Genomic DNA, 15,374 nt, shown 5'->3' on the forward strand with positions numbered 1-15,374 from the left:
CTAAAGGATTCAGAGAGAAAGTCACACCTTCAGGATACAGTGAAAAATGATGAGTTATCTTCTTTATGACAGAATGAGGAGCAAGCCAGCCTCCGAACTCTCAAATCCGGAGACAATGAAAGTTATACTAACCTCTGGAAATATATAATATTTCTCCCTCCAAGTATAAGACTGAGGCATATCGGATAACTTGGCTGCATGCACTTTGCTGGGCCAGGTGCACGTCCTCACCCGCAGGTATAGAATACAGAGTGTGATCACTTGCATACAATGTACAGTCACTCTGATAAGAACAAATGTTTATTCCGTCACCCATTCTCCTCAAGGAACACAGCCTGATCCATATAAATTCCTAAACTCAGGGTTGAAGAGGAGGATGAGGTACAGCAAGTACGCAGACATCTCCAGGCATTCTGGGATGCATTCTTAAAACACACGTGCTCACACCTATTATTTATTGAGCATTCGTTGAGGCCAGCCACTACGCTTGAGCATTTCTCTTCATTACATCATTTAACTAACACAAATAACTTAGTGGAGAAGATGATGGTAAGTACTACTACTTACCAATAAGTAAACCGAGAGTTAGAGAAATTAAATAATTTTGTAATTATTAAATTATAACTAGTAATTATTTGGTAATTAAATAATTTGATATCTGTTCACACAGATAGTGAACAGCAGAAATGAGATTTGAATTTAGATAGCTTTGATTCCAGAAAGAATTCTGACCATAGATTTCATCTTCTGCAATAATATACCTAAAACTAAAAGTGAAGAAATGGAGTCAAATGAAATATTCTTATTCTTTCAATGACTTATGTTTATTTAAGAAACAACCAAATTAAGAAATATAATTGCTCTTATGATATCTCATTAGGTGGCAAATAGTAAGCATAATTATAAAAGCAACAACATTTGCTTTTAAAATATTAATATTATCTCACATGAATCACATTATCAGACAACTCTCACACATTTTGTAGGGGGAAACAACAGGACCCTCAGAAGGAGACTTTTTCAGCAATAAAGCCTAAATTAGGCTTACTTGATACACCCCTATAATAATGAACCTTCAGGGCTGCCTCCAGAGGTTTCCCTGGCCCAGAAACACTACTACCTTCTCCTGCACTTGATTCCTCCCAATAGGATTTACAGATGCATCAAGACTTTGGCTGAATGAGAACAGCCTATCCACACCATATTTTCCCTTGCTCTGAATTCATGCTAACTAAGCAAAGTTCTCCACTGTAAAGTGTCTGCATACCTTTATAGGAATACCTTTATAGGTGTAAGTCTGGGAGCAGGTACCTATGTTGAAAGATACTGAAATTCTGACCTTCACTGAAGGAAGTAAATGAACATTATCTAAAACAAACAAACAAACAAACAAACAAAAAAAAACACACACACACACAAAAAAAGGAAAGAGTCCCATAACAAGTTACTTAGACATATAGAAGTGAAAAAAAAAAAGAGGAAAAAGGCAAAAATTAAAATGAGTGCTTTGGAGAAGTAGGAATAGTGATGAAGCATGTGATAACCACATTTTGCTATAAGTTTTATGCTACTCTTGAACTTTTTTTTTTTTTTAAAGATTTTATATATTTATTTGACAGAGATCACAAGTAGGCAGAGAGGCGGGCAGAGAGAGAGAGAGGAGGATGCAGGCTCCCTGCTGAGCAGAGAGCCCGATGCGGGACTCGATCCCAGGACCCTGAGATCATGATCTGAGCCGAAGGCAGCGGCCTAACCCACCGAGCCACCCAAGCGCCCCTACTCTTGAACTTTTAAAAGCATCGTATATTATTTTGGGAAAAAGTTCAAATTTCCTACTCCATAGATTTTCCCAATTGTGAAAATATCATACTTGAGGAAGAAAGTACAAAGTGTACAAGTACTGTATAACTAGATACCCTCATCTCTAAACGTCACATTGTAACCACCGCTCACATCAAGAAACTGAGCGCTGCAGGAGACTTACAAGTGACTTGTAGTGATTGACGTCCTCAATCACACTCCAGTGGTAACCATTATCCTAGCTATTGTAAGGATATATTCTCCACTTTTCTTTACAGTTTCAATACCTACATGCTCACCCATAAACATAGTTGCATTTTTGCCTATTTTTGAACTGTAATATAAATGGAATCATACCATATGCATCATTTTGTGCCTTGTATATTTTTCTGAAATTATTTTTTAAGTAGGCTCCACACCCAGTGTAGGGCCCAGAGTGCGGTTTGAACTCACAAACCTGAGATCAAGACCTGAGCTGAGATCAAGAATCAGATGCTTAACTGACTGAGCCGCTCCGGTGCCCCTGTGCCTTGCATCTTTTGTTCAAGCTTATGTTTTTTTGTTTTGTTTTGAAAGATTTATTTTATTTATTTGTCAGAGAGAGAGCAAGCGAAAGCGAGCACAGGCATACAGAGTGTCAGGCAGAGTCAGAGGGAGAAGCAGGCTCCCTGCGGAGCAAGGAGCCTGATGTGGGACTCGAGCCCAGGACGCTGGGATCAGGAACTGAGCTGAAGGCAGCTGCTTAACCAACTGAGCCACCCAGGCATCCCTGTTCAAACTTATGTTTAAGTTTAATCCTTGCTGTATGTAACTGAAGATTGTTCCTTTCCACTGCTGCATAGCATTCCATTTTATGACTATATCACCATATACCTATTTTACTGTTGCTATTGTTTACAGTTTGGGGCTATTAGAATGGGGTTGCTATAAACATTAGACATGTATCTTATTGCATATGTTTAAAATACTCTAGCATCCACACTTAGGAGTGAGTTGATGGTTCCTAGGCTATGTATGTGTTCCACTGGATAAGAGGAAGATAAATTGTTCTTGAAAGGTTTTGTAACAAATTACACCCCAACAGCAACCATGGTCTGAGAGTCCATGCTGTTATCCATCCTTGCCAAAACATGTTAGTGTCAACGTTTTTGAATTGTCCTGATTAAAAATCAAGTTAAATACTTTCACATACGCTTACAGAACTTTTGTCTGTCTTATTTTGTGAAGTCCTGTTTAAATGTTTTCCCCGTTTTTCTGTGGAGCCTCTGCCTTTTTCTAATTTATTTATAGAAGTTCTTTATATTTTCTTAATATGAATCCTTTGCATATTATATGTATTAAAACTGCCTTAAATGCTGGGTGCCTGGGTGGCACAGTTGATTAAGCCTCAAACTCTTGATTTCAGCTCAGGTCGTGATCTCGGGGTCCTGGGATCGAGCCCCATGTGGGGCTCTGTGCTCGGCACAGAGCCTGCTTGTCCCTCTCCCTCTGCTCCTTCCCCCTATGCTCTCTCTCTTTCTCAAATAAATAAAATAGTTTTTAAAAACCTGCCTTACACTCTATGGTTTGTCCTTGTACTGCTTTATTGTTGTCTTTTTTTTTTTTTAAGGAATAGAAATGTACAATTTATTGTCTACAATGTTTGTATAGTCTGTTTTAAATAATTTCCTCTATAATAAAGTCATGAGACTCTTCTCCCTTACCCTCCAAAAGTTTATAATGCTGCCTTTCACACTTGGGTCTTCAATCAACATAGGAATGCGTACTGTGGGGTCAGAATCAAATTTCATCTTTTGACCCATATAGATAGCAAATTTTCTCAGCCTCATGTATTGAAAAGAGAGTTTCCCCATACTGATCTGTAAAATCACATTTGTTCATAAACCAGATAGCTACATATATGTGGTTTTATTTCTGGACTCTCATTCTGTTTGCCTAACCTTGCAACATGCCACCTTAAGTACTATATTGGGAAAGTCTTGCCTTCTTGTTCTTCCTCAGGATTATTCTTAGCTCTTTACATCACCATATAGGTTGTAGAATCAGCTCATTACACATACATACTGACAAATCCCTGCACCCCCAAAATATATACACACACCAACCTGTTAGGATAGTGATTGGGAATACATTGAATTTATAGATAGATTAGTTTGGAAAGAATTGATATATTTTAAAATTGAGTTTTCTATTCCGTGAACATACTGCAACCATTCCATTTAGTTAGGTCTTCGTGTGTGTGTGTGTGTGTGTGTGTGTGTGTGTGTGTGTGTGTGTGTTGGCAGGGGGAGAGAGAGAAATTGAGATAGATCTACTCCAATATATCTTTTCATCCATCCATTTATGAAGTTCTATAACATTCTCTATAAATATCTTACACATATTTTTTTTAAATTTGTTCATTGACATCTGACATTATTTTTATGCTGTGGCAAATACAATTCCATTTTCATCTTCTATTAAATTGGAATTTGTATGCTATTTCTAAAATCAGTTTTCCTAGCAATTAAAAAATACACAGCCTTTTTCTTTTCTTTTCTTTTTTGAGAAAGAGAGAGAGAAGGAGACAGCAGGGTGGGCATATATGGGAATGGGCAGAGGAAATGGGAAAGAGAAAGAATCTTAAGCAGGATTGATCTCACAACCCAGGATCATAACCTGAGCTAAAATAAAAAATCAGATGCTCTAACTGAATGAGCCACCTAGGCGTCCCTACACACAACTTTTTAAGACGAAAGTTAACTATCATTCCTAATTTCTACCAAGATGATGCAAGGATCCTAAGATACTTTATTTCAGTCCTCACTCATATATTTAAATTGCTTTTCAATTTTATAAAACTTGAGTATTATTGTTTTATGCAGTGTTTACTTACATTTATTCATTTCTTGACATTAAAAAAATCTTCATTTCTTTTGTAGCTTATATCTTCCAACTCTGATCATTTTACTTATTCTGAAGTATAAATTTAGAATTTGCTTTAATATGGATCATGGCAAACTCAATCTTTTTGTTTGTTTGTTTGTTGGAAAAATGAATTTTCCTCCCTACTCTTATTTTCTGGAAGATATTTTTTCCTGGGAGAAGTATTTTATTTATTTATTATTTATATTCATTTTTTTGAAAGATTTTTTTCCCAAGTAATCTCTACACTCAGCATGGGGCTCAAACTTACAACCCTGAGATCAGGTGTCCTATGCCGCACTGACTGAGCCAGCCAGGTGCCCCTGGGAAAAGTACTTGAGATTGTCAGTTGTTTCTTTCTGTATATGGAAGATACCATTGCAATGTTCCATGGCTTCTATCGCTGATAAGAAGTCTACTGGAAATTTACTTATTGATCTGCTGGAGGTAATTTGTACTTCTATTCTGGATGGTTTCAAAATCCCCATTTTTGTGCTTGGTGTTGCCATAATGAATTCACCATAGTGAACCTGTAGTTCACTAGCCTGTGTCTAGAGTTGGATTTCTTTTTAATATACTTGGAATTCATTGGTTGCTTTATTCCATGGATTGGTGTCTATCAAGCATTCTGGGAAAAAAAAATGAGGCGCTGTCTCTTCAAATATTATCTTTGCCCCAGTTGCTCTCCTTCTCTCTTATTCTTGTGAAACCATGATCAAGTTTGCTTTAGATCTTTTAATCCTATCCTTCATTTTTCTTAACCTCTTTTCATATAATCTTTTTGTCTCTCTGTATTTCTTTTCTTTGTGGATAATCTTCTTTTAGTAACTTCCAGTTTTCTAATTCTTTTTCTAATTGGTCTCATCTGTTAAACTCACCCAATGAGCTTTCCACTCCAATTTTTGAATTTCAGTTGTAGAACTTATATTTGGTTGTTCTTCATATTTTCTATATCATTCAAAAATCATTTTCCCATACACTGCAGATGTTTTAAGGGGCTTTAATTTCTTGAAATAAAACAGTTGCTTTATAAAAAAAAGCCTGATAATTATAAAGTCTTTTATTGCCATCAGGTTGTAACTGCCAATGATCTCTTGAGAATTGTTTCCTTGTGTACTAGTTTTATTGTTGTTGTTGTGATGAATTATTTTCCTTTGAAAACTAATAGTGAGATTTATTTGAAACCTATCGTAGAGAGACAGTCCAATCAAAAAGAATTTGTAGGGGCGCCTGGGTGGCTCAGTGGGTTGGAGCCTCTGCCTTCAGCTCAGGTCATGATCCCAGGGTCCTGGGATCGAGCCCCACGTCGGGCTCTCTGCTCTGCAGGGAGCCTGCTTCCTCCTCTCTCTCTCTGCCTGCCGCTCTGCCTACTTGTGATCTCTGTCTGTCAAATAAATAAATAAAATCTTTAAAAAAAAAAAAAAAAGAATTTGTATTTGCTGTAATAAAATTCTTAGGCACTACTAATTGCAAACACTTTCAATTATATGCACAGCTTGACATTTGGGAGAAGTTTTTTGGGTAGTAAGAATATAGGTTGCAAATCCATTTATAAACTTTTTTGTGGTTGTGATATATCCAAGACAGGCAATTTCTCAATGTCAGCGCAAATTTTCTGATGTATTCTATGGTTTGGGTTGGTTGTATTTTTATATGTCCCTGGCTTTATGTCGGAAGAGTACCTCATTAGACTCCCCATTCATTAGGCCCTAGATTTTAACTTCTGAATTTCATATCCTGTAAAAAATTTAAATGGCCCTTTTGCAACAATTTTACGATTCTGCTTACCTCTCTGGGTATACACTTTCTTATAGTCTGCTCTTTTACCTTCTCACTAACTTGTCAGTTACCTGGTGCTTTACAGAACTTGATTTCTACTTTGTTATTTTAATTCCTTTTTTTTTTTTTTTTCTTTTAAGGCAGGGTCATTTCCAACCTATTATATTATCATAAGTGGAACTTATATATAGATTTTGGAAAAGAAATCAGTATAGAATAACTGTTAAAAATACAGACTCTATAATCAGAGAAAGACAATTATCATCTGATCTCTCTGATATGAGGAATTTGAGAGGCAGGGCAGGGGTCGTGGGATTAGGGAAGAAAAAAATGAAAAAAAGTGATGGGGACGGGAGGGAAACAAACCATAAGAGACTCTTAATCTCACAAAACATACTAAGGGTTGCTGAGGGGTGGGGAGGTAGAGAGAGGGTGGTTGGGTTATGGACATTGGAGAGGGTATGTGCTATGGTGAGTGCTGTGAAGTGTGTAAGCCTGATGATTCACCGACCTGTACCCCTGAGGCAAATAATACATTATATGTTAATAAAAATAATTCTTAAAAAAAGAATACAGACTCTCGAGTCAGACTGTCTGGCTTTACATCGTGGATCTAGGCTTTAACTCTCTGTGATATTGGGCAAGATACTTAACTTCATTGTATTCCACTTTCTTCATCTTTAAACGGAGGAAAGGAACAGTATTTTCCTCATAACACAGGTGATGCATTTGCTACACTTTCCGTCTCCTGATAATCCCTTAGTAAGTGTTAGTTACTGTTATTACCTCTCCGTGAAAATTGGCAAAAGAAAAACAAGGAGACATGATACGAGACAAGAGTGGGGGAGGACAGCCTGGGACGTGCGGGCAAACTGCGGGCAAACTGCGGATGAGCAGGAAATAGGGAAAGTGACGAACAAGGCGGGAGAAACAGTATACAAAGAAGCTTTATTAAGGGAGTCTTGATGGATGTTGTTTAGTATAATTCACCCAATTCTACCTTCTCAAGAGATCTTCAGTAAGGAGCTATATTAGTTTTCATGTTTTGTTTGGTTTTAAAGCAGGATTTGGTTTTCTTTTGGATGAGATACTCTACCAACACTGGTGTCTAGGTGGCTTAATCTTATTCTTACTTCACATATACCTACAGGAGTAAGTAATTTCACCACGAAGACTGCTGAGATTAATAAGCATTTGCTTTGGCAATCTGTCTGGAGCAGAGCAGGCATTCAAAACATGAAACAAAACAAAACAAAACCAAAAAGCAGACAAACCAAAACAAACCAACACCAAGACAAGTTGAATAAATATTAAAATAAAATAAATATAAATAAGTAAGTAAATAATCCAAATGAGATGCTGGCACATTCTTAATTAGAGAAGAAAACGTAGGTGGTAAGCCTTTGTCGCACATGTTCCTGGTGGAAACAAGGGCACCACCTGTGAAGTAAGTATTCCTGAAAGAGAGAGAGAGAGCAAGGACAGAAGAGAAGCAGAGAGGGAGGGAGGGAGGGAGGGAGGGAGGGAGGAGAGAAAGCGCGAGAGAGGAAAGAGAGAAAGAGCGAGACATGAGGGAAGGAAGGAAGGAAGAAAAAGGGAGGAAAGAAGGAAGGGGGGAAGGAAAGAAAAGGGAAGGGAACAGAAGGGAAGGGAAAGAGAAAATCAAGCCCAGCCAAGCTTCTAGATCTAACTACTAGTGTAGAGGAAACACAGGACTCCGGAGGAAAAAATGTTAACTGACACCCAGGGTGAACTAAAGGTGGGCACTAGGGCTCTGGGTGTGGAAGATAAGACTTATTTAATGTGAGGATGTCTAGGATGCTCTTGAGCAAAGGGAAGTGATCAAATTCTCCTCCTCTGGAAGGTCTAGCTCAAACTGCTTCTCTTGTAGAAAATCGTTCCAAACTAATCCAACCCAGAACAATCACTCCCTCTCCCAGGTTCCACCTGTTCCTGCTATCTGTTTCAGCCTGTCTGATCCTAAGTCACCTGCTAGATTATTTAAGAATAGTTTACATTATCACATCTTCTCCCCAAAACGCCAGGATAGGGTTTGATGGGAATGCCGAGCCCTGATTCTCCCAATATGTCTGTCTTCACCAGCACATACCCACCCATACTGTAAGTGCTTGGACAGAAGGGGCCAGGGCTAAGCCCCTTTGTGTTCCCAGTGCCCTGCACAGGGTCTGGTGCATAAATGCTTGAAAAATGAACAAGGGCTTTCCTCCTATCCCTACTGTACAGTCCAGAACATAGGGCAAGACATGGGGGAGCTTCTTGTAGAATGAATCAAAGTTTCCTGGAATCAGGACATTTGAGTGATAAAGTCTCTCTTTCTCTGTCTGTCTCCCTCTCTCTCTCTATCTGAATCTCTCTCTTTTGCTTACATGCACATGCATTTTCTTTCTCACCATTGGAACCCAGACACCACGCTGGCAAGAATCCCAGGATTAGAGTAAGGAGTAGAGGAAAGCCATGTCCACTATCCCCTGTCCTAATCCCTGACCCATAGAATTTGTGAGCATTATAAATTTTTTTTTATGACATTGCATTCTGGCAATATAGGTTACATAGGCACACTAAATGGAACATTCTCTTTGCTCCTGATCCTTCTCTACATCTCATCTAAACAAGGAAGTAGTACCCTAGGTAGGATTGTCAAATTAAATGCGATGTCCCATTAAATCTGAATTTCAGAAAAATAATAAGTGATTCTTTTGGCACAAGTATATCCCCAGTATTTCATGTAACATATCCTTTAAAAATATTTATTGTAGGTGCCTCCTTAGCACAGTAGGCAGTGCATCAGTCTCATAAAACTATTTGTTTATCTGAAGTTCAAATTCAGTTGGCACTCCTTTATTTTTATTTGCTAATTCGAGGAACACTTACCTTGAGTCTCCACCCTGGACCTTTTCTCTACCCACACACACTACTTAGGGGAGTCAACACAGTCCAAGCTTTATCCTGACAACTCTGAAACTTTTATCTCCAGTTCAGAAATCTCTACCAATCTCCACACCAAAAGAGTGGACTACCTACTTGATAACTCCACTTTTACAGCTGAGAGTCATCTCATACCCAGTCAGAATTGTTGATTTGCAACCCCTACCCACCCCCCCAAGCTGTTGCTCCTCACCCTTCCCCATCTCGGTGAATGGCACTGACATGGACCCAGTTGCTCAAGCCCCCAAGAAGAGCGTCAGCCTTGATTCCTCCCCATCCTGTACTCTGTGCCCAGTCAATCAAGAAGTAACTTTGGCTCAACCGCCAAAACATATTTCCAGCCCATCACTGCCTCCTGGTGTCCCCTACAACCCCTCTGGATCAAGGCACACTCTCCTCTCACTTGAACAACTGTACTGGCCACCAAATGGCTTTCCCGCTTCCCCTCTTGCTTCTCTATAACCCTCTCTACTGCATTCTCCCCGCAGTAGCTGGAAGGATCTTTTTAAAGACACATCGTGGAACTCATCTGCTACAAATGCTCCGATGTTTCCTCACTGCACTAAAAATAAAATGCAAATATCCTTCAAGATCCTACATGATCTATTAACTGTACCATCTGTCAAAGGACACCAACCTTTCTGTTCCTCAAACATCCTAAGATCCTACAGGACCTTAGGATGTTCTGCCTGAAGTACGGCACCCAGGTGGCTCATTCTTACCATTTCCGCCTCAAATCTCACATCACTTCTTCCATTTAGTCCTCCCTTAGCTGGCCCCCCAACCCCCACCCTCGTGTCTCCCAAGGCCATCAGCTTGGGGTATTTCCACCTCCAGGCAAAACCCAGTGCATCTGCTTTGGTTTTAGTTTGTTCACTGGTTTCTGTCCTCTTGCATTTGATCTTTTTTTAAAAACAGCAGAGAAACAGATTTTGTTAATTTCCTAATTCAATTTAAGAATTCTGTCCATTCATAGATGATTTGACTTATGGTTTAACGGCCCACATTTGTTGTGATGGCTTATATAGGTAGACTTATTTCTACCGTATGATTTTTACTTTTCTATTGATCATGCTTTTTTTTTTTTTTTTTTTGTCAGAGAGAGTGAGCAGAGGCACGCAGATGCCGAGGGAGAAGCAGGCTTCCTGCTGAGCAAGGAGCGCGATATGGGACTCAATCCCAGGATGCTGGGATCATGACCTGAGCCGAAAGCAGCTGCTTAACCAACTGAGCCACCCAGGCGTCCCTGATCATGCATTTTTTTTAAATGATTTTATTTATTTATTTGACAGAGAGAGAACACAAGTCGGCAGAGAGGCAGGCAGAAAGGGAGAAGGAAGCTGGCTTCCCGCCCAGCAGAGAGCCCGATGTGGGGCTCGATCCCAGGACCCTGAGACCAAGTCCTGAGCCGAAGACAGAGGCTCAACCCTCTGAGACACCCAGGTGTCCCGAACATGCATTTTTAATGTTTTTTTCTTCTCATTTGATCCCTGTCAAGGAGTTGACATACTTTCTTTATTCTCTTATTTCATCTTTTAGTTTGAAAAAACATATACTTGATTTCTATGATTTTAGGGTTACCTGTAAAACTCTTGTTTTAAAAAAAGATTTTATTTATTTATTAGAGAGACACAGAATGAGAGAGCAAGAGAGAGACTATGAGAGGGGAGAGGTCAGAGGGAGCAGCAGACTCCCTGCCGAGCAGGGAGCCTGATGTGGGACCTGGGACTCCAGGATCATGACTTGAGCCAAAGGCAGTTCCTTAACCAACTGAGACACCCAGGTGCCCCACCTTTAAAACTCTTAAGCCGATGTAGGGACGCCTACGTAGCTCAATCTCTTAGGCATCTGCCTTCGGCTCGGGCCAAGATACTGGGGACCTGGGATTGAGATCTGCATCAAGCTGCTTGCTCAGCCCAGAGCCCACTTCATCCTCTGCCTGCTGCTCCCCCTGCTTGTGCACTCTCACACTCTTGCTGACAAATAAATAAATAAATAAATGAAATCTTTAAAAAACCCAAACTCTTAAGCACGTGTAAATTACATCTGAACTGAGTCTATTACCCCTCTTAGAGCACACAATGAGAATCTCAGAATCCTTTAATGCTAAGTACCTTCAGTTGTTCTAACAATGTGCATTATCATGTCATTCCAACTTGTCACTAACATCTCTAGAAATGGCTTTTCGTGTGTTTTACAGCTAATGGTAATTCAGATTTCCCGACATGTTGGCTAACTACTTACCCACCGGGCTCCTTGTTTCCCATTTACTCCTGCACGTCTGACTTCCTGTGCTGAAATAATCCTTCAGTTGTCCTTCCAGTAGCTGTTGTGGAGGAACCATTTCTCCATCCTTATGTCAAAAAATGTTTCTCTAGCACCTTAAATCCTGGGCATAATCCACAGGTATGAAATTCTGGTGTACAGTCCATTTCTTCATTGCAACCAGAATGGCGAGATGTGTGAGACTTTGTGGATGGAATAAGGTGGTATCTGGGCCCAGCTTGCTTCCCAGAGCAGAAAGCCGGGACCTAGCTTCCTGGTTTTCAGCCTTCCTCCCTAACTGATGTCTGGGAACTCAGAAGCATTCGGGCCCCAGCTGGTCTTCTGGGGACCCCCGGGATCCTGAGATCATGCTATCACACCTGGGATATCGCCCCGCTTCACCGCTTGAACACTTTTAAGCCAGGAATGTCCCCCACAGGGGAAGACCCCTAAGTCTTTCAATCATGCACCTGGTTGTCCATAGAAACTTTGCAGTAGGCCCCTTCAGGTAGGTGCCTCCCCTCGGCTGTATCCATAGCGTTATCACACTCACAACTGGTTCCCATACAGGCCCCTCAGGCTCTAAAGCTGCGGCAGGCACCACAGTGGGAGCTAGAGGTAGCTCTTGAGGTGGTTCAGGATCTTCTTCTGAGGTTGGGGCTGTCGGTCCAAGAAGAGAAAGTATGAACCCAATGATTGACTTTTCATGTCCCTCCTAAATCAAGGAAAATTTCCCCACCATTCAATGTTCTCTGAGTCCAGGAAGCAATCCCTAGAGGGTCTCCCCTGATAGCAGGTCATGGGCACAGGGATCTGAGGCTACTCCTTACTCCCGGCACACCAGATGACAGAGGCTAGCTCAGGACGGCCTCCACTGTTCCCTGCACAGGTCTATATCAGCCACCCCCTGTCCTCCTCAGATCAGCATCTCTCTGGTTCTCCTCCCTCTACCCCTCCCCCTGCTTGTGCTCTTTTCCCTCTAATAAAGAAATAAAATCCTAAAATAATACATAAAAGATTGAGCATCAAAGTGAACCTTGAGGCCTTCAAGACCTGGCCGGAAACACCCTCCTGTGTGTATTTCCTTGTCATCTTTCCTCTTGTGCTGATGGCATCAGAGGTGCATGTCATCCCAAGGAGGGAGAAGGCCGATGGTGGAGAGACTCTGGGCTCCTGAAGAACACAGAAAGGATTTCAGTCTCCAATCTGAAGATCCACTCAGCACTGTCATGGGGGTGACCTCTGTGGTGACAGGCTACCAAAACCTGGGGAGTTACATGGTCATTCAGCTTAATGTAATATAGCTCCATACAGCATGTTGAAATGACCAAGTTCACTTGAATAGTGATCAGCCTAAAACCTTTAAAGAGGACCAAAGAGGCACCTGGCTTCCTCAGGCACTAGGATCCTTGATCTCAGGGTTATGAGTTCGAGGCCCACAACAGGCACAGTTAACTTAAAAATAAAACAAAAGGCTTACACAGGACTAAAATCAGTGAGGCTCAAACAACGGAGCTGGTCTGTGCTGGGACGGATCGTGTCTCCCGCTCATTCAGCCACTGGGCACTGTGCACTCAGATGGTGCCAGGGCTTATCAACCCAGCGGGTTCTCCTCGTGAGAGCTCAGGGTCTAGAGCAGAAGATGGACAAACAAGAAACCAAAATGTGAACGGGAAAAGCGATTGCTCCACAGCAAAAGAGCAAGGGACACAACTAAGGCCCGAACTCCACCCGGTGAGGGGTATGACAAGGCTGTGCTGAGATGACACGGAGAATTCCTGTGGGAGGAAAAGAAGGAGACAGCCCTGCACAAATGCGAGTGTATTCCACCTGGCGGAGGGCACCATGGAGCAGAGGACTGGAGGTTAGAAAGGGGTCCAGGGTGGCAAGAGAAGCTGAGGAAGGACCAGAGTAGGAGGGGAAGAGGGCCAGTACCCGGGAAGTTGGTCAGTATCAGTGCCCTTCTCCCAGGGCTGTGTGACTGCATTTCCCCACAGTCAGTGGCTGAACCAACAAATGCTGCCTCGTGGTCTCAGGGGATCAGGAATCCAGCAGTGCTCTGCTGGGGGCTCCTGCCAGAGTCTCTCCTTAAACTGGGCTGATGACAACACCAAGGGAGGACCTGCTTCACCGAGAACCTGAGTGCACTCAGGGGCATGGGCCAGATACAGCCCATCTCAAAGACCTGACTTCTGTCTGCTGTGGGCCCACAGGGCTGGGCCACGGGCATATGTCTGGGTCATGGTTCAACCTAGGAGGTTGTGCTCCAGTATGAAGATTGGAGAGAGAACATGGATCCGAGTCAACATGGGGCTGGGCAATGAGTTTTCGAACGAAATCTCAGAAGGGCCTTTGGGTCACGTGGCCACGTTCTGTGACATGAAAGTGAATCACCAAGTCCGGACCACACTCTGGGGAGGGGTCCCACAAACATATCTACAGAGGAGTTGGGGAACCAATGGAGTCCCCGAAGGGAGACTGTGAAGATCCATGAAGGGTCCGGGCCTTGCCCAGAATCAGACTGGTAGGGATGCTTAGCAGGCTTGAACCCAGCTCTTTGAGTGTCCTCAAAGTTGGGGTCCTGGATGCAACCTAGCCATTCACTAGGGGCTCTGGAAAAGTTTTTCTGGAAGGAAGTGGCTGTTGGCCTGGAAATGTTATCGGGCTGAGGGTGACCATTGGTCTCCTAGATAGGAGACATGCCCAGGTTTTTGTCTGAGGAGGATCCCGGGTCATGGCGACCCACTGGATGGACCACCATCTGCATCACACCCTTTGGAAAGGAGAGATTGGCCTGCATTCCGGGACAGGCGGTCTCTAGGGGTAAGGGTACATTCTGACCATCAAGGGCCAAGACTCCAGTCCCTTCTTTAGAGTTGCATTGAAAATGCAAAGCCTAAGACCTTGGGAAGCTATTACCCAGCCCTCTGTAAGTGGGGCTGTCCTCTTCTGGGACTCCAGAATGTGAGCACCGATGAACATATGTGTGCACACAGGAGCTTGTGTGCAGGTGCACAGAAACACACACACCCCAGGATGGACTGTGGGGTGGGATCTGATTAGTAGCAGATTCCAAGAAGTTGACAGGAGGGAGGAAATTGGGTGGGAGGTATTTCCTACCTGTGAAAGCACTCCTCTAACATCATAGCTATTATCCAACCTATGCCTGTGGACATCTGATAGAAAGACATGCTGGAATCATCCATATTTGGCAAGAAGACCATCCCTATCTGCCACAATGGCTTATCTAGGGTCTGAACCAGGTAAGAATAGAGACTTGTGTCTGAAACCAGGTGTGTTTGCAAGCTGGGGCGCTGGCTGCTCCCAGACCTTCCCTGGGGGCCTGTGGAGAGGGGTGTGTTGGGGTCACTGTGTCCTTGCATGCAGAAGGGGGAAGAGGAGATGGCAGACGGGAGCACTGTTCGTGTAGGGGTCCAACCAGGAGTGGGCCCCGATAGGGCATATCAGGAAGTGATGTCACTGCCTGGATCACAAAGGCCTTCAGAACTTGGAACCCCTGCAACCAGGCAGCCAGTCTAGTCCAGTAGCAGGGTTACTGGACTCAGGACCTAGACACAGAAAGATGTTTTCCTGTTGTGTACCTAGTTTCCGGGGCTCTGGGTACCAGAACCCCCAGGAAAATGACTTGATCCCATGCTGCAGACATTGGCTAAAACCAC

General features: G+C 42.5%; 1 protein-coding gene across 2 annotated transcripts in view; it reads right to left on the bottom strand.

Moving 5' to 3' along the window:
• Positions 1-15,374, bottom strand: part of LOC131813468 (ral guanine nucleotide dissociation stimulator-like) — a 166,874-nt gene that overhangs the window by 70,895 nt on the left and 80,605 nt on the right. Inside the window, exon 1 of one of the 2 annotated variants that reach the window (XM_059143741.1) lies at positions 11,674-11,692. The exons of the other annotated variant lie outside the window; for it this stretch is intronic. The gene's annotated coding sequence lies outside the window, so the exon portion shown is untranslated. Of the gene's footprint in view, positions 1-11,673; positions 11,693-15,374 lie in introns of those variants that run through there. 2 annotated transcript variants of the gene reach the window in all.

This window comes from Mustela lutreola, chromosome 13, assembly GCF_030435805.1.
Source record: "Mustela lutreola isolate mMusLut2 chromosome 13, mMusLut2.pri, whole genome shotgun sequence".
NCBI lineage: Eukaryota > Metazoa > Chordata > Mammalia > Carnivora > Mustelidae > Mustela > Mustela lutreola.